We start from the raw sequence: 21,115 nt of genomic DNA, 5'->3' as shown, positions 1-21,115 counted from the left end.
GTACCTCTATTAGAGCAGTTAGCGTGCTGAATTATTATTGATTGAGCTGTGCCCCTAGCAGAGCATGAGCTTTGCAAGGGAAGAGACCACTTCTCATTTCCCAGTGTCTAACGTGATGCTTGAGGGTTCATGGTATATACTCAGTAAGGGCTTTTTTAAATTAATAAACAGACAAATTCTTCCAACATCAATCTTGGTGGTAGCTTTTTCTTTGTGTGTCCAGATGCTAGACTTAAAAATGTAGAACGTGCTTTCTACATGTTCTCATCTAGGAAGGAAGCTCATTAATTATGAATTCCTATTGGGGGGTAGACTCTTCTAAGTCTAATAAAATTCAGGAACAAAAAACTAAATTAAAACACTTTTACAGACAGATCTGGGCAACTCCTAAACCACCATCCACAGATTTTCATTCTGTTTTTAGAAAGTGTAAAGAGTTTTTAGATCAAACACAAAGATTCCCTAACTAAAAAACTAAAGGCATTCTAAAAAGTTAACTTGCAAAGTATTGATTGGAATTGAGTGCATTTTTTTTTTCATACAGCAATAGCCTGAGGTTCTCAAATCAGCTCACAAATTCCCTTTAACCAGAATGTAACTGAAATAACACTCTTGAGCTTTCTAATGAACAAAAATCCCTGAGTCTCACACCCTTTCCTGGAAACAATAAGCAGAGAAGGGAGAGAGAAGGTAGCCTTGGGAAACTTATGGGAAAAGTTCCTGCAGAAAGAAGGCCGGGGCCTCCAGTGGCTTCCATGACAAGATTCAGGAAGCTATCCGGAGAAGGCTTGTCAGTAGGAAAGGACACCCGCACAAGGTGTGATAAGGAGATAAGAGAGCCCTCTAGTATAATTAGTACGTAGAGTTCAAGAGTGGGGACCCAGTTCTTAATCAGGTTTGCTTAGCTTTCTCTCCTTCTAAAACAGTTTTTAACTTTGACAACCTGATGAAAGCTACAGATTCTTTTCTTAGGAGATAAGCATACAGTTGCATAATTTTCTTAAAAGTTTAGGGAATTCAGACCCCAGGTTATGAAACTCAACTTTAAAATACCTGCCTATGGACACTGAGGGCAAAGCATTGGAGCTACAACCACTCCTTCCTGACCCCTAAATGCTAACCAGACAAATGCCTTTCCCTTCTTTAGTGTCTTATACACTGTTAGTTTTTCACAAACAACAACAGAAACCACCACCCTTGATAGCTTGTTCCCAGACACCCACACAAGAAAACAAAAGAGCACTAGTTAGTCATGGAAAAAACCTCACCCCAAGACTCTAACTAGCATTAAAAAGCAAGAGTGAGTAGGCAGTGTTTTCCAGAGGAATATAACACTATGGCAAATGGATGAAGGACTCTGTCCTCTCCTTGGCTCTGTCATTAGTTAGCTACATGACTTTAGATAAAACACTTCATCTCCCTGGGTGGCAGGAAGAAGTGAGATTAAATCTCTTCGGTTCCTTCCAACTCTAAAAATCTATGGTCAGGAATGCAGTTTTGTGAAAATTTGTGCAATGACCAAAAAACTGCAAAAATAATTTGACATTATTCCCTGTGTTATTCAAACAAGAATGCATGCATTGTGGTCTGTGTTTTGGAAGACCGTTGTTCATAGTATGAATAAAGAATGTTTCTTTGTATGAAATAATTTCAAGCTTGCATAATACCCATTATAGTAAAATTACTTACAAACACAGAATTTGGACGCATCTTTGAAATTCATTACATTTACTCTAAGGTGATTTCCAGAGCAATGGCTACTTTGAAATACTATATTTGTTTATCTTAACAAACAGTATGTATTAGGGGAAGGTGGGGGGGACGAGTCTCAGACTGATTGAGCATTTTCTTTATCCACAACTATTTTCCTCGTATTTTTACTTCAGACCAACATTCAGCTTTTAATGCTTAAATTTTTACCTATAACATAAAGAAGGTAGAATTTCATTTTGACCAGAAAAACACAAAGATTCAATATCTCAACAGTCAACTTACTGTGGGCCACTTCTGGGCCAAATACATAGAAAACCTTTCACTGGGGATGAGAAGTGGAGAAGGGGTAGGGGTTACATATAAAAAATAGTCACAGAGTACAACACGGAGTAGAAGAATATAAAAAAAGAAGGTAGTCACCTCACTCAGATAAAGAAAGACTTCTCCAGGAGGGGCAGCTTACCTCATAAGCTATTCTGAGGATTAAATGTGAGCATCTGTCACACAGTAAGCACTAATTCTTGGTTATAATTCTTATTTATCAATACTCACTTTTCAGTTAACCTTCTCGCTATTGTAAAAATATCCCTTTACCAGGTGGACCTTTCCACTAAAAGGACAGAAAGAATATTAAATTCACCTTTTCCCCTTCTATTACTAAAATGTTGACTTAATGGTGGCATCTTTCATTTTAGCTACTGTTTTTAATGCTTTCAGTTATTGATTACTATTAACTAGGCACTATACCCAAAGCTTTATACACATTACCTTCAAAATAGCTCTCTGATGTATGTATCATCCCTATTTCACAGCTAAGGAAACTCAGGCTCAAAAGTTAAGTAATCAGACCAAGGTTTCACAACTGTGCAACCAGGATTTGAACCCACGTCTGTGGCCACAAAACCAAATCTGATGAGAATATCAATCATTTTGCACTAGTCAGTAAAGAGCAAAAAAACCTCCATTAGTTTTTCCTCACACTGCAAAATTTGGGAGCCAACCCAATAATTTAAAATCCTATAGGCACAGAGAAAAAGAGAGATGTTTTATGAGCCATGAAATTTTCCAAGCGAGTCAGGAAACCCAACAGTTGAAAGAATTTAATGATTCTTTAACAGACTTAACCAAGTGGTAACTGGATTTAATGCTGCCTGTTTCTTCCAGTTAAAATCCACATAGACCTAGCAAAAGTAAAATGTTTTGCAAAAGCACTTTTTAAATGTGATTTTTATCCCTTTCTCAAATTCTACATGAGGTTAATAAAGGCTGTCAATCAATGTTAGGTTCCTTTCCATTCACAGAATCTTACAATTCAGGAACTAAATAGGACCAAAGTAATCATACAGTCTAAGCCTTTAAATGACCTAGGGAAAGGAAAGGAAGGGACTTGCCTGACTTGCCCAAGATCAATTGTTTTGATCTTCAAAACAATTCTGTTAGTTGTTATTATATATTCCCAGTTTTTCTGCTCTGTAAAAGAGAAAACCAAGGTTCAAAGAAAATAAGTGGAAAATTCAGTACTGAAACCTGAGTCCTCAAACTCTAGCAGAGAGATGGAAACTATAAGAGTTAAGAAAATGCTAAAAATAAAAAACCATGGTAACAGAGATGAAGAATGCCTTTGTCTGGCTCATCAGTAGACTAGACACTGCCAAGGAAAGAATCGATAAATTCAAGGATAGGTCAATAGAAATTACCCAAAGTGAAACACAAAGAAAAAGAGAATGAAAATTAAAAACCCAGAACAGAACATCCAAGAACTACAGGATAATAGCAAACGGTCTAACATATGTGTAATTGGAATCCCAAAAGAAGATTAAAGGGAGCATAGGGAATGAATAAAGAAATAATGACTGAGAATTTTCCAAAAATAACAAAAGAAATCAAAGCACAGATCCAAGAAGCTCAGAGAATCCCAAGCAGGATAAATACAACACACACATGCCTGCATACACACACACAAACACATCCTACACAAACTATATTCAAAATGTTGAAAACCAAATATAAAGACATCATCTTGATGGCAGCAAGAGGGAGGAAAAGGCACACTATAAACAGAGAAGCAACAATTAAGCAAACTTCTTATCAGAAACTATGCAAAGCAAAAAACCATGGAATGACATGTTTAAATTACTGAAAGAATTAAAAAGAAAAACAAAAACATTATTAACTCAAAATTCTATACTCAGAGAAAATGTCTCTCAGAAATGAAGACTTTTTCAATGAAAACCTAAGAGAATTTATCAGCAGCAAACCTGAAGAACAAAAAATGTTAATGTTCTTCAGGCCGAAAGAATATGATACGAGACAAACTTGGATATACACAAAGAAATAAAAATGAAGTTTTGAAATTTTCCATAATAAAGTATTTTAAAAATAAGGGTATGAATATATGTGTATAACAACATCCACATTACAGTCTTCTTGCACACTCTACAAGATTAATAACCTAGAAAGCAGGATTACAATTTTTAATGCTAGTATTAGACCATAAAAAATAAATCTAAGTCAGACCACAGCTGATGTATGCCTTATGTTTGTATTATATTCATATCCTTAAAGTGAGGAAGGAACAATATTTAACATCTTCACATTCCTTCCTACATTTTCTACATCATAGATTAAAAAAAATTTTTTTTTCCATAGTATCTTACAGAAGTCATAGTACAGGCAACTATATATATCCTAGACTTCACATTCACTATGAACCCTAATAGCTAAAACCAAGGCCTTCTGGTGAATTTGATATGATAGGGGTGTGTATTTTTTTAGGAAATAAACCTATAAAAGGTTTTGTCTTAAATTTCCATGTTGTTCCTAATGAACACACAGTTGTTGAGTAACTGTTTTTTTAGATAATAGTCACACACAAAGATTTTGACAAGTGATATGTTACAATCAGTTAGCCAAATCAGGCACCACTGGAGGGCATCAGCAGTAATAGGGCTGGCAGGGTGGGCCAAGCCAGGGAACAAATCAGGTAGGAAAAGTTCTGGCAGATGTGAATCTAGTTCACAGAAGTAGGCAGGGCTGGTTGGATCAGGAAGATATAAAAGGATCAGAGAGGCAACAGCAACAATCTGGAGTTAAGACAAAAAGAGTCAGCTAGGTCTCAAATATGGAAACAAGTAGGGTCCAAAATCCAGGAAGTCAGAAGATCCAGGTGATACCTAATGGCAAAGATCGAATGCTCCCTGCCCTCTTTTTATACTCTGCATACTGTCTGTATGACTCTCTCCTAATTAAGACAGATGTACAAAGATTCCCGAAAGATTCTTATCGTAATCTAGTAACAGTATTACCTAATGCTATGAGTCTTTCCTTGATACACCAGATTTTTTGTAAATATGGTTTGAAAATAATGAAAAATGTGCTAAAAAAAATGGTATTGTCAGTTATACTAAGAAGTTACTTAATTTTTCAGGTAATACCCTTAAGCATTCTGTTGGTTCTTCAAATAAATACTGAGCACCACACAAAGAACCTGAGATCCAAAGCCATGTACGACAGCCCCTACCCTTACAGAGCTCTAGTTTAGCAAGAGAGGCAAACTAAGGATTGATAATGTGAGTGATGCCAAAATAGAGATGTGTAAAAAGTACTGCAGGAATAGAGATAGGGAACCATTAAGCAAACATTTGCAAGATTTATTGAAATTACCTCATAAACTTCTGAAGCAAACACTAAAAGCTGATCCTCTGTTGTCTAAAATAGAATGTGTTTTTGTGCCCAAAACATACTACAAATTCTTGCTAGCTATGATGGGGAAATATTGACCGCCAAATAAGAATTATTCCACTCAGAAATGTTTAGTAGTAAACAAACAGAACATTAAGTTGGTTTAAAAAATCAGCCATTTTCCTCACTTTATACCCATTAGATTTCTCTGTACTACATTTTATGGCTGCTCCAGTTAGAAAGGAGCCTTTCAGTTTTGGAAAAGAGAAAACGTATCTTCCTTTGTTTTCTGGCACAATTAGTGCAGGGCTATATTTAACTAAGCTACTAGAATAATATTTTCATGTTGATGTCATTGGTGAGATTCCTACTAATACTGAGTTAAGTACTATCTTGTCGTATACATCCAGAGTTGCTGTAAATTGGAATTTCTGATGGGCTAAAGGACTACAGGCTCCCTGTCATTTACCTAGTACAACTGTCTTTACCTAGTACCTTGTCCAGCGGCTCTACTTTAGTTTTCATTTCCCAGCTACTCCATGGCACAACTAGAAAGCCTCTAAAGCAGTCACTGAATGCATCTCCAAGGTCACTACTACAGACATTTGTGATCTAAGTACATACGTCGCAAGCATTGGGCTATCTGTGAGGACTTCATTTTGTTCATGCACATCTGTTTTACACAAAAACCTCCAATATTAAAGACAAATGGTCATACACTCCAAATCTTCAAAGCTCCCTCCCAGGACATACTGGTTCATTAAATTCCCCAAAATGCTTTTATTTGTGCAGAGTATTAACAAAATAAAAGAGCTGATGTGTATCATTTTTGCCACACTCTTGAATAGAGTGAGTAGACCTGATGAAGTTGGGTAGCAATAAAACATGGAGGCTTTCAACTTTCTGTTCATAGCACCTGAAACTAAAATCTTGTAATAGGATTTTGAAAGACATTGCCTGTCCTTTGGGAAAGTTCTCTCAAGGATTTGGAGTGCATAACTACTTACAGTTACCATAAGTAATCCATTTCATTTGCTAAGCTTGGTGATGGCAATTCATATTTGAAAGGTAAAAATAAGTGCTGTGATTTTAAAAGGCAGTTAAAGGTAATAAGATACATTAAGTGGAAAGATACAGGCATCTGTGTCCAACTGCTTTTCTTAGTTCATGAACTTTATGCTAAATCACAAACATTCATCTATTTAAGGAAAAAGGGGGAAATGGCAACTAGAGCTGCTCTAAGTTATGTATTTACACAGTGACAGAAAGATCATGGGAGATATGTTGCCAATGACTTCATTCTTTCCCTGAATGCCCTAAAAAAAAATAACTGTGGGTCTGTTAGAGTTGTCCTTCTTCCATCAGACTTCTCAGGGGCTGTCTTTCTTGCACACAAGCACATGATAATTACTGGGCAGAGGCCACGTTCCTCCTGTCCTGCAACATAGCTAATAGCATCTTTTACCTCCATGACCAATGAAACACGATCAAAGTTATACAGATAAGCCTTGTCTGTAATGCTCTAATAGTATTTCTAACTTGCCTTTCTTCTGAATCATCTGTAAGCAATGTTTTTAATTTAAAATTACTATTTAGTTTTATTCTAATTATACAGTTTTCATGGGCTTCATTCCCCCCATCACATCCTACAAGTGTCAGAACATCTTCAGTACTTGGAGACACCAAGGGCAGACTGAAAGGACCAGAATTGTACTTTGCACCTCCAACCTGCTACAGTACAGCCAGTTTCCATATAGCTAATGGATTTACTGACTTTTCTTACTATACTGTAACTCTTTCTTTTAAAGCAGGAATTCATAGGTACTCAAAAGAGGATTATCATTCCAATCTTGCTTCCTTTCCTTGATGGAATGGCTAAGAACTGACTTATGAAGACTATGATGACTTATGGAGAAGAAACATGAAGACTACACTGATCGTATATATAGCTAATAGGTGAGTGGAAATGAGTAAATTTATGTCTTAAATCAAAATTAGATCTCATCTTTGCCAATGAAGAGTTTTTAGTCCATAGCAATTGTGCACAGAAATAAATATATGTTCAGTTCTGTGGCTGTGCCCAAGAACTCTCAAGGGAACAAATACTTATTACAGTTAAATAATTTACAAAAATATAGATTACATTCCTTTCTTTTGTGTTCCTGTAACACACTATATACACACCACCATCACCGTAATTATTATTTCACATTATAATTATTTGCTTCCCCAGTAGATTATGAACTTTTTGAGGGTAAGGATAATGTTTCTATTTTTTGTTTAAATCAGGGATCAGTAAGTACTTAATATTCTTCAAGTGAAAGCCTATTCCACATGAAACTAGAATCTTGCCCTAAGTGGTTGAACATATAATGGCCATTCTTCCTACCTTACTGCCTACTTCGGGCAGGGACTTGTTGGGTTTTATTCACTGCTATATCCCCAGTAGATGAACAGTGTCTAGCACATAATAGGCTCTCAGCAAATTTATTTAATAGATGAATGAATAAGGGGAGGTCTTTTACCATTCAAGTAGCATGATGTTAGAGCAAACATCCTCACTGCCTCTCCTGCATGAGACCATTTCCTTAAAAAGCATTCTATTGCATCACAGGCTGGCTCCTTTTCCCACAGATATTGTAAAGTATAACATTTCCCAAAGATGTTGGTCAGTAGGTTCTATAAGAAAAATAAATTCCAGATTTAACTACGTTTTGGAAATCCTAGTTAATGAAATCTAGTCTTTTGAGCAGGACTTCTCTGAGACCTTATTGTGAGACTCTCCAAAATGTATCTGGTCACACACTGACTGGGAGACGTGAATACAGACAGTGCCAACCTCTCTCACCATACGTTTCTGGAAACCAGAGCATAACGGTTCATGGTTAGGATTGATGCTCCCACTGAAAAACACTTTCAGAAGTAAAGGCTGGTAGCACTGTTTAAGACTATGCTGAAACTCATAAAAAAGAATGAAACCTTGCCATTTGCAAAAACATGGATGAACGTGGAGGGTATTAATGCTAAGTGAAATAAATCAGACAGAGAAAGACAGATACTGATATCACTTATATGTGGAATCTAAAAAAAATACAACAAACTAGTGAACGTAACAAAAAAGAAGCAGACTCACAGATATAGAGAACAAACTAGTGGTTACCCGTGGGGAGAGGGACGGGGGAGGGGCAATATAGGGGTAGGGGATTAAGAGGAACCAACTGTTAGGTATAAAATAAGCTACAAGTATATATTGTACAACACGGAATACAGCCAACATTTTACAGTAACTATAAATGGAGTACAACCTTTAAAAATTGTGAATCACTATATTGTACACCTGTAACTTATTTAATATTGTACATCAACTATACTTCAATTAAAAAAAAAAGACTATGCTGAAACTGAACGCAATGTACATTGGTTCGACACTTTGGAAAGTAATTTGGTGATACATTTAAAAAACCCAAAGAAATCATCTAAAACATTCAAATAGCTGCACGTGAGATGTCCAATATAGTGATATTATGAGAAAAAATTAGAAATTAACTATCTATAATAGAAAATAATTAAAAATGAGAATGGAATATTAAGCAATCATAACGATAATTATGAAGACTTTGCACAGTAACATATAAAATGATAGTGATAAAAAGCTGTGTTCCAAAACATGGTATGAAATTATGCCATGCTCCGGTGACACAATATATAAAATAGTATATGCAAATGTATTAGCATTAGAAGAGGATAGTGCAATTTTTAAATAGTTAGACTTATAATGCATTTTTCTCATTTTGATTTCTATTAATGCTATTTAATTATGGAAGAAATATAAAAAAAAAGAGGAATATTAGCTCCCATTTCTTCAGATCATGCTTTTTCTACTTCCTCAGTATAGTGTCAGCTATAAATAGATGCACAATGAAAACTACCAGAATATATTCAGGTCATTCTCTCTGACACTTATTGACAGGAGATCAGAACATTTCAAACTTCACTAGAAAGCCATATGCCGAGAATCACCTAGGGAAGAGCAAGGTTTCTCCTGAAAAATGCAGAACTGGCAACGTCAGAGAGGTAATACACTCTAATAAACATTAGAGAGGAAATCACCAGTGTAGTGAGAGGGAGGAACACATACCTGGGTGTGAATCATAGCTCCTCTTCTAAATAGGAGTATGATCAGCTGACATGATCTTCCCAATTCTAAGGTAAAGATGATTCTCCCTACACCATTCACTGTTGTTTTCAGGATTAAAGTAAAGCTGCTGGCTAGACCAGGTCCTAAACCATTGTTAACATTCTTTCCCAAAGGGCTATGAGAAAAATCTTCCTTATGAAGCATCTTAAAAAGTGAATTCTTGGGTTTCCCTGGTGGCGCAGTGGTTGAGACCCTGCCTGCCAATGCAGGGGACACGGGTTCGAGCCCTGGTCTGGGAAGATCCCACATGCCGCGGAGCAACTGGGCCTGTGAGCCACAATTACTGAGCCTGAGCGTCTGGAGCCTGTGCTCCGCAACAAGAGAGGCCCTGATAGTGAGAGGCCCGCGCACCGCGATGAAGAGTGGCCCCCGCTTGCCGCAACTAGAGGAAGCCCTCGCACAGAAACGAAGACCCAACACAGCCATAAATTAATTAATTAATTAATTTAAAAAAAAAAGTATAAGCCCAATTTTATTTAAAAAAAAAAAAAAGTGAATTCTTGCAAACAATCATCTCAAACATTTTAAAACTGCTCCCATATTGTATACATTCTAAAATGTGTGCTTGGAAAGTGAAAAATGATTTGTAAAGGAAATACAACCGGGAGAAATTGAGTGCACAGTTTTATAGATAATCGAGATAAACATAAGAAACAAATAGTAACTTTCAAATGATAACACAATAAGAGCAACTGAAATGACTTCTTATATCATAAATTTTTAAAGAGAGTTGTGAAGAAAACATCAATCCTAAAACCACAGTTAACCAAATTATTAAAAAAAAAAAGTCCATGCATTCAATAAATAATTGTTCCACCTGAAAAGAACTAGGCTGGAACTCCGAGAGCCCATTAGTTTACTTTCACCTTTCTACTGTTCTCCTCTTGCTAATTTACCTTCCTCATCTCTAGGTTTTACCTTCTCTCTCCTCCCTTCTATACATAAACAATTCATTTGAGTTCACATGTGAGGGTTGCTGAAATGATAGACAAAAATGTATGTTTATTGAAGGTAGAAAAAGGTCATGGATCAACCTTAAGAAGATTACCAAAATAATCTGTTTCATCTGGAGTACTTAATGACTGTAACACTAAATGCAGACTATAGCTAGTATCAGTGAGCATAAGCCATGTGCCAGACACTTTACCCATACTAACTAATTTAATTTTCACAACAAGCCAATAAGGTTGATCCTATTATATTATTCCCAGTTTTCTGATGACGAAACTAGACAAAGAGGGGTTAAGTAAATTGCCCAAGTCATACAGCCAATAAGCACTAAAAAAGCAGGGATGTGAAGCAGGTAGTTGGGCCCTAAGGCCCATGATCACCCCACTCTGCCTTGCTTACTACGGTTAACACATCCTGTGTGGACATAAGGAACAGATTTGTGGTTGCCAAGGGTGGGGAGGGGTGGAATGGACTGGGAGTTTGGGATTAGCAGATGCAAACTATTACATATAGAATGGATAAACAACAAGGTCCTACTGTATAGCACAGGGAACTATATTCAATACCCTGTGATAAACCATAATGGAAAAGAATATAAAAAAGAATATGTATAACTGAGTCACTTTGCTGTACAGCAGAAATTAAGACAACATTGTAAATTAACTACATGTCAATAAAAAAAATTAAAAATTTTTAAAAATTAAAAAAATATTTATCCTGTATGGACACTGTGGATAGATGGGTGTTGGAAGGGAGGAGGAAAAAGAGGAAAATGAGAGGCATAAGAATTACTGTTGACCCTTGAACAATGCAAAGGTTAGGGACACCTATCCCCGTGTAGTCAAAAATCTGCATATAACTTTATAGTCAGCCCCCCCATATCTGTGGTTACGTGGATCCATATGTGAGGTTATGTGGATCCCTATCCGAGGTTCTGTACCTGAGAATTCAACCACCCACGGATCATGTAGAACTGTGGTATTTACTGTTGAAAAAAATCTGCAAATAAGTGGACCCACGCAGTTCAAACCCATGTTGTTCAAGGCTCAAATGCACAGCAAAAATACTATAGTAAATTCTGTGGCTTATTTTATCTAAACTGATGTTTTGCATGGTTACTATTTCTTCTTACAGGAAAATTATAGGACATAACCAAGAACAAGAGATTATTAACATATTTTGTAGTTTGATTTCAAAAATAATTTCCAAATGTCCAAATATTACTGTTGATATTTGAAGAAAACACCTGCAGTGGTGTTTAACAGGTGGAAACAAACTGTTGTTTCCTCCTAGCCTTCTGTAACTTCCATCTATATTTTGCATAACACTTGTTTGGATTTCAAGAGTAATATTACTTAAAATGCTACTTTGCTATTAGGAAAGCACATACAAATGCCCATCAACTGATGAACAGATACATACAATGTGGTAGGTCCATAGCATGGAATATACATTTTGGAATAAAAAGGAATGAAGTAGTGATACAATACTACAACATGGATGAACCTTGAAAACTTTATAAGTGAAAGAAGCCAAAGTGGACATATTATATAATTCTGTTTATATGAAATGTCCAGAATAGGTAAATCTGTAGAAACAGAAAATAGATTAGTGTTTGCCTAGGATTGGATGGGAGTTAAGAGGAAATGGGGAATAACTGCTAATGGCTATGGGGTTTCTTTGGGGGATGATGAAAATGTTCTAAAATTGACTGTAGTGATGATCAAACCTCGGCGAACATACTCAAAACCATTGAATAGTACACTTTAGATGGGTAAATTGTATGGTATATGAATTACATCTCAATAAAGTTGTTATATGTATAAGAAAAATCATGCGCAAAGGGGGTCATTCTGGCCACTCACATATGGAGTTCTACTGATTTCATGATAGACTCCATACGAACACTTTTAATACAGTTCCATTAGGTAGACAAGATAAAAGCAGAATAATTTAACTAAGGTAAAGAGTTGGGTAACAATGAAATCTGATGAAAGAAAACATTTTTCTGAGAAATCAGAAGTTACAAGAATTACTAGATAAAGTGCTGATTTTCATGTAATAGTTCAACTCCTCTGTAGGTAGCATAAGGGGAAAAGAGAAACAAGGTTGCAGAAAACTGAAATAAAAGGTAAAATAGACCAAGCAGAGAGAGGAAAGTCATCTTTTGAAGAGACCAAAGAAAACACACACCAAGGCAAAAACTAGACTGTGGTATAAACACAGCTACAGAAAGAATGTACTTGTCAGAAAAAAGGGACCAGACAGGGAAGGTACACACACAGCTACTATTTATTTAGCACCTCTTAGGTGCCAGGATCTGTAATTGGCCAGTTACACTGAGAAATAACGGTCTAAAAGATACACATTGACACTGCCCTTCCAAACTGTCTTGGGGAAGGGGTACCAGGGCAGCAGACTCTAGAATGCTGAATAGACAATTCAGGTGAGCTGCTGTGCCGTGAGTCATCCAGCCTATTCCCCTTCATCTGATTCCGTGACGTTAGGCGACCTTCTCACTGTCCTCTGGCTTCCCACAAGTTGACAAGCAGTGTGCATAACATAACTACAGAGCTATAGAAAATAAAGCAGTGGAGCAATAGAGGTTATTGCATATGCAGAGAGTTGGGAAGAATATATATAGACTAAGCTGTGAACAATTGTTATCTCATGAGGTGGGGTCAGAAAGGACTCTACTTATACATGTCCACATGTGGATTGGATTTTTTAATAACCACACTACTTTTCTATTAGGAATAAATATGATACTTCTTAAATAATAACTTGGCTTTACCTTAATACTAGCTAAGCTGAAAAAATCTTCTGGCTTGTATGTCAGTTTAATAAATTAGCCTCCTGAGTCGATGCACGTCTCTTAAGACTTTGGTTTACATGAATCTACTATTAACGAAAGGATCTACTCTTAATGTACTAGCAAAAATCAAGTTTCTGAGCCTCCAAAGCCCCAGGGCTTCGTGAATTCTAAAAACAATACTTGGCCAAGCTTCCAGGTTCAGCCTGGTAAAACCTGAACTACACCAAGGACCCTGCATTCAAATTCTATAAGCAGAAAATATTAAAGCACTATAATTTAGAATCCTTCTAGAGAATGTTTCCCAGCATTTCAGCATAATTTACAAATAGGCAGCTCCTTGAACTGCAGACTGGCCTTAGCCAACTAACTTTGAAAGAAAAGAGGCTGGTTCTATCCTACCACCAACCAACACCCTCTCCCTGTGAGTGAATAGATCAGAATCATGGAGAAAGCCCTAGGAGCATGAGAGTCCTAGGTTTAGCCTGGCCCTAGAGTCTGGATCCTAAATCCAACTACATTCCCATCCCCAGCCGGGGGTTTAAAATTAAAGGTCGGAGTACCCTGTAGTAGTAGCCACTGGATGGTGCCAATATTTCATCATCAGATAACCAGCTGGCCCTCAGCCACCCCAAAGTATGGCCAATTGGTTATCTCCAAATGACTACTGGGTCTGTTAACACTATGCTGTCACGAAGCCCCCAAATCCTACTTCTAGGTAAATCCAACTACTCAAAATCAAGATATCAGTTATTTAAGTCTGAAATGGAAAAGAACAATACAAGGGAATCAAGCATTAAATTAACTGTTGGATTAGAAGACTACTGCAGTCCCTTCCAATCCTGAGATACAATGGTTTCACAATCAGCAAAGGTTTCCAGGAGAAGCAGAATTAATGAAAACTAGTTAAAGACCTAAAGTGATTAAAGAAAACTCACACAAAGACTAGAAACACCCAAATAAGTGAGGAGGAACACTGAATCATCAAATTAATAGCCCTATAAATGACAGACACTAAACTTGCTCTTAAAAAAAAAGAAAATCAACCAAGAATAATGAATGTTAATGGACCAACCTTGAATAAATAAATGCTCTGAAAACATGAGCATCTGTAAATCTCCATGCCCAATGAGTCATTAAAATATCCCACTCATAAGAAACCATTTTTGTCCACCTCCAAAACCAAGTCTCAAGCTCAGGCAGACGTCATTTATATCTTAACTGGTTTGTATTCAGTTCTGGCAAACTATCTTTCCCATCAGTCAGTCCTCTATGTGGTTGTTAAAGCTACTTTTCTCTTAAGATTAATTATTTATTAACCCCTTAAGAGGAACTACTTTTTTTTCTCTCTCTCCACACCTTTATTCCCATCTCTATGTCAATTGGTTCTTTCTGTACTGCCCAAAGCAATGATTCTCAGTCACAGGCTTCAAACAACTATACAACTTCTAACAACACTGCTCCCATCTTCAGTAGATAGCCACTTCTCTGAAATCCAGTTAAATCCTGCTTCTTTACACAAAGTCGACCTTATAATAAACCAATCTTCTGTTAGAACTACAGATATGATCACAAAGAAACAACCTATTCTAAGATGGTACATTTAAGACTGGGTTACAAAATGACCAGCTAGTGATTCGTTGTGGAATAAAAGTGCAAGCCCCTGATAGAATCCCTCCATCCAACAAACATGAGATAGGACTCCAAGGCTCCATCCTTTGCCGCTTCCAATCCTGACAACACCATGGCTCCTTGGCCACAATGACACCCATCTTTGGCCTGCTGGTGTACTATAAATATCACTTAGGTCACCTTATCACTGTCTAGACACAAGCTTTTGTGCTTTCACTTATGAAAACTGTCATAGTAATTGAACAGTATCAAAGGGAGAATAAAAAACAGAGATGAGGGCTCCCCTGGTGGCTCAGTGGTTAAGAATCCGCCTGCCAATGCAGGGGACACAGGTTCAAGCCCTGGTCCGGGAAGATCCCACATGCCGCGGAGCAACTAAGCCCGTGCGCCACAACTACTGAGCCCGCGTGCCACAACTACTGAAGCTCGTGTGCCTAGAGCCCGTGCTCCACCACGAGAGAAGCCACCGCAATGAGAAGCCCGCTCACCGCAACGAAGAGTAGCCCCCTCTCGCCACAACTAGAGAAAGCCTGCGCGCAGCAACGGAGACCCAATACAGCCAAAAATAAATAAATAAAATAAATAAATTTATTAAAAAAAAAAAAAGAGATGAGAATATAAATATGCAGAGACAGCAAAACACATGCACCACTGCCAAGAGTATCATGGGCTTTAGAAGGAGAAGAAATCAAGGGGAAAACATCCTCTGCTCTAGTCCAACTCTTCTTTTTCTGCTAAGCGTTTGGCTAGTAACACCTCTCCCCTTAGTCCTCAGCCATTGTATGATTTGGCCCCAAAGGGGCTATTTCTAGAGTAGGTCCCAACCACCCCACTGGGATCTTTCCACCCCAGAGATCCTTTGCAGGTCCAGCACCCCGTGCTGGGGCAAGTCCAGCTCAAGAAACTCTCCACGGTACAATACAGTGGATGTTTATTCCCAATTGTCTCTATTGTGTGCCTCCTGGGGAAGGCAGCTTCAAGCAGAAATGTGCTCTGGCCTGGGGTTGATCTCCAGGTGGTTTCTCAGCACGCTCTGGCACGTCTGTGTACGGGCTGCTGCAGCCGGCGTGCACCAGCTCCCGAGCACCAGCAAAGCACATCTCTTCCCAACTCCTGCTCACCCACGTCATGTTGGTAGCCTGCTGGGAGTATTTATACGGTGGAAATCAGCAAATGTGACAAATCTGGGCATTTTCTTTCTTCCCTTGCAGAGCTGATTGTTAAACATTAACCAGTACACCACTACTTGTGCCTCAGTTTGTCATCTAATTTGAGTTTTTCTTTTATATAGAAATAAGTTTTTGCATAGCCAAATAAATTTGACTTTGGACCTTTTCGCACTGCTTTTAAACTCTTCAATTATTTGATAAATATTGTTTTCTTCTACTTGTTTATGGTTTCATGAAATTAACTTTGATGTATGAGTTATCCAAAACCTTTTAACTAAATATCATAGCTAATCAATTGTTGATTCAAAATGGCTCCTGTAACAAATAATAAATTCTTGTTTACACTACGGTCTTACATTTACACTCTTCCATTGACCTGTTTTACTCTTGTGTCAACAACAAAACAATAGTAGCTAACATTTTTTGAGTACTTCCATGTACCAGAATTTGCTCAGTTCTTTAATTACATTATCTCATTTAATCTCACACTTTACAGGTGAGAAAACTCATGCTTGGAGAGATTAAGTCACTGAGCAATGGTCACATGTCTGGTAAGCGGGAATCCTGAAATCCAAATACTTTCCCTCCAACACCTAAACTCACTGCCACTCTGCTAAACTGTAACACCTTACTGACTGCTACAGCTTTTTTATCTGATATTGGTCTCTCCTTTATGTTTACTGCTTTGCCAAGCCCCTCTAAAAATATATGTATTTTTAACTCAGACCATGTTAACTTTATAAATTAATTGGGAAAAAAATGACATCATGTCAATATTCCATTTTTTGCCTCCAGGAACAAAGTACATTCCTACAGTTCAAGTTTTATCTTATAAATCTCAAGAAAAGTTTTATAGTTTTCTTCATTTTGATCACACATATTTCTTGTTAGGATTATTTCTAAGTATTTTGTATTGGTTGTTACTAAGGTGAATGGGATATTTTTCCCATTATATGTTTCCAACTGGCCATTGTTGACACTTGGGAAAGCTACTGATTTTTGTATACTTACCAAATATAGCCCTTATTAATAATTTTTAGTTGATTTTCTTGGTTTTTGTATGTTGTCTCCTTTCTGATCATTATACTTATTTTTGTTTTGTGGTTTATTGCATCAGTCAGAACTTCTAGAACAATGCTAATAGTGATAGAAGGCTTGCTTATGTGCTCCCAAAGTAAAGAGAAAATCCTCTAGTGTGTCACTGTCAAGTATAATATTGGCTGTTGGTTCAAGGCAGTGGATCTTATTAAAGATGTAGTCTTTACCTTCTAGCTTTAAAATAGCTTTATAAAGGAGGAGACTTTGAACTTTCACATGTTTTTTGAGCATACCACTGAGATAATTTTAGGGTTTTTCGTACCAACTTCCTATTTGAAACAGAAAAATTCTAGACTATCCAATAGGGAGGTAGGTCTGAGTTTGGTCCTGGTGTGTATGTCAGCTATAAGGCATCCTAGGTCAGTAGTACAGTCTGTTCTGCAAAAAATGTGTTTCTTTGACACGCATTACCTCACACACAACTGGCAAATAGATGAATGATGTCAATATAATGGAGAAGTCACTTTGGCTCACGTGCAATTTTCCCCAGCATGTTAATGTTTCCAAGTAGTCACACTCAAGTTTCCTCATGATTATTAAGAGAAAGCTTTAGCAATCTAAGACCTTCAGCAGGGGAAAAAAGCTAAAAAAATTTACAGAAGTGACTTACTTTTAAATGATGGCTGATTTAGTGGCTTCGAAAAAACCATTACACTTTCCTTCTTTTAAGCTAGCTGGCAAAGGTGCAAATGCAGCTGAAAAAGCTGCAGAGACATTGCTCCCTGTATTAAAACAATGGATTAATTAAGAAGGCTCTGTCCTGGACCAGATATTTAATTCTGATGAAAAGGTCTCTGATAGAAGGAAATATCCTACAAGACCTACTTCTCAAAGAAGAGAGCATTAAGCTCCAGGATTGAAAGCTACAAGATTTTTCTGACTGTGATACTGGATGCAAACACCAGTAAACTGTGCTGGGCTTTTTGTTTGTTTCCCTTTGTACTTCTATTAGGACTATACTTGGTTACAAAATTCCTTAGTTTTAAGTGTTCTGTCCCAACTCTATTTCTCCATCAGCCCTGTTGTTTTTAGCACCTGAATTTGCACAACATGAGTTTATTTTATTTTTAAATTGTTGTTGAGGGTTTAATCTTGCTGTTTTTGCTTTCTCATATTTTCCAGGTTCACCTGTATGGGGTGGCAGAGAAACATCTGCATTCCTCCTAGAACCATCGGGTCTAATGCAACCCGCGTATCACAGTGCAGCCCACTTGAGATTTGAGATTTTTTTTTTTTAACCCAGGCAGCTAATAGACACGAAGTACCTGCCATCAAGGAATCTAAGATAATTGAGTTAAATATTAAAAAGTTTAAATCATTTTTCATAGATGGAGTACCTGCAGTGAAGAGAGGGGGTGTGCAAATTTCTGAAGTATATTCACGTGAAGAGGCTGGCCACACTCAGGCTCCACTGTCCCATTTACAATGCACATCTGTCACCAAACTCCTGATATTCTCCTGCACAACCTGCTCCACCAACAGCCTTCCCCTTCTCTGTAAACAGTAATTCCACCTTCTCAGGAGTTCAGACTAAAAGCCTCATTATGGCCTTTCTTCCTCATGCCATATGCCCCATTCATCACGAAATGCTGCTGTCTCAACCTTCCAACCATGTCCAGAATCTGACCATGTGTCCTCACATCTCCACAGCTACCACCACTATCTCTCACCTGAGTTACTGCAATAGATTTCTCTCTGCTTCTATCCTTGTCCCCTCAACACCAGTTTCAATAAGATGAGGCCCTTTTCCTCGGAAAGCCAGATCACGTTATTCCTCTGCTCAAAAGCCCGCAATGTCTTCCAACCTCACTCAGAGCAAAAGCCAAAGTTTTTAGAATGGCCTACAAGACCCGAGTTGCTCTGGCACCAACCACCTCTGACCTGTTCCCTTCCCTCCACACACTGCTCCAACCACTCTGGCCTTGTAGCCTCTCCAGCCTCTCAGGCCTGCTTCCATCTCCTGACTTATGCACTTGCTGTTCCCTCTGCCTAGAATGCTCCTCTCCTAGGTAATCAAGGTGGCTTGCCCCCTCACTTCCTTCAGGTTTTTGCTCAAACACCATCACCACAGAGAGGCTTTTCTTGACCACCATATTGTAAATTGCAAATATACACACACTCCCTATCCCCCTTCCCTAACTTAATTTTCTCCACAGCAGACTGTATCTTCATCAGCTAAAACTATGTATTTTACTTATTTCTGTACCTGCCCTGTCCACTAGAAAAGAAGCCTGATGTTCTCTGCGGCATCCCCAGTACCTAGAATAGCTCTCGCTCAATAACTATTTGCAGAGTGACTGAATAAGGTTCACTGCATGGTGTGATGAAGGAAGTGACAAAGATGACTCCAGGTTATGGCCTTCACCATCACAAATTCAAGGAATACTTGGAAGAAGGTGAGCAGTGCACAGAAGTTTATTTTAATGCAGTCATATGGCTAGGTTGTGAAAACCTGTTCAAGAGATTTACTGAGCTGCTTCCTCAGATCAAGGACACTTGAAATGAAAGGGTTTTGAGTGGTTCGACTTGTCAGACACCCCAGCAACTCACAAGATTGTTCTTCTATGATGTGGCAAGACTTCTGAACACACCAAAACTGAGACTGCAGGGGGAAAGAAAACCCAGAAGCACTGCCGACATGACCAAGGAAATACGAGCGTTCTGACTAAAACTGGACATGTGAATCAAGCAGCCGGAGACCACATTCACTGTCCACAGCAGATCAGCCCCGCACTCAACGAAATCATTGCATTTAAAAAGTGAAGAATCTTATAAATCAATTTCAAAAGAAATTCACACATTTTAAAAAGAAATCACGCTGTCAGTATCTGTGGTTGCCTTTGAAGGTCATCCCTCAGGGATAGGCTTGAATAATCACGCATTTGTCCCACTGGCATGGCTCACATTTTCATGAACAAAATGCAAGAGCTGAAAGCAAAATCCGACCAACAAAAAGTCAATATTCATGACATTCTGAAGATGAATTCCCAAAGCTTAGAACAATCCTAAAACTGCTCACATGTGCTCAACTCGGTTTTCTATCCCTGATGCTGTGAAAACCTATTCTTTTTCATGAAAGTGTTGAAATCAACCCTGGAGCTACCATCTGTGATGTAAACCTAGAGTCATAATAAATTGAAATATGCCTCACTATCCACCTAGAGTTGCAGAATATGGTTGTTTCTTTAGCGTCACTTTCCTCTTATTAGATCAAGAACACTATAAGAGTAGCTCCAGGCCTGTAACTGCACTTTGGGGATTAACAAGTTTATTCAATTGTTTTTCAAACTGACTTTGATTAATTTTGAAATCATATTATAGATCTGTTTTATTTCATTACTGTTAAGAATTTAAACTTCACATGGGCCCACACATGTATGGATTTCAAATTATGTAATTCATCACTTTAAAAACATAGGTGCTTACTTTTCAGTAGGGACAAGGGAATGAAATATAAGGACTGCCTGAGAAACTGTCAGAGACTGAAGGAGTTAAATAAGGAAACATGATGGCTAAATGCAATGTGGGATCTGGAATTAAATCCTAGGATAGAAAAAAAAAAAAGGACAATTGTGGAAAAATTAGGAAAACCTGAATAAAGGCTGTAGTTTAGTTAGTGGTATTGTACCAATGTTAATTTCTTAGTTCTGATAAATGTACTATATCATGTAAGATGTTAATATTAGGAGAAGCTGGATGAAGGGAATACAGGAAAATTTCATACTCTTTGCAACTCTTCTGTAAATCTAAAATTATTTCAAGGGAGTTCCCTGGTGGCCTAGTGGTTAGGATTCTGTGCTTTCACTACTGCGGTCCAGGTTCAAACCCTGGTTGGGGAATAGAGACTAAGATCCTGCAAGC

General features: G+C 37.8%; 1 protein-coding gene across 3 annotated transcripts in view; it reads right to left on the bottom strand.

Moving 5' to 3' along the window:
* The window catches only part of SLC44A1 (solute carrier family 44 member 1), a 209,555-nt gene that overhangs the window by 161,496 nt on the left and 26,944 nt on the right, over positions 1 to 21,115 (bottom strand). The gene's annotated exons all lie outside the window — the stretch shown is intronic.

The sequence above is a fragment of the Balaenoptera ricei genome, chromosome 6 (assembly GCF_028023285.1).
Source record: "Balaenoptera ricei isolate mBalRic1 chromosome 6, mBalRic1.hap2, whole genome shotgun sequence".
NCBI lineage: Eukaryota > Metazoa > Chordata > Mammalia > Artiodactyla > Balaenopteridae > Balaenoptera > Balaenoptera ricei.
The sequence above is the reverse complement of the archived record's forward strand: the minus strand, read 5'-3'. Positions and strand labels throughout refer to the sequence as shown.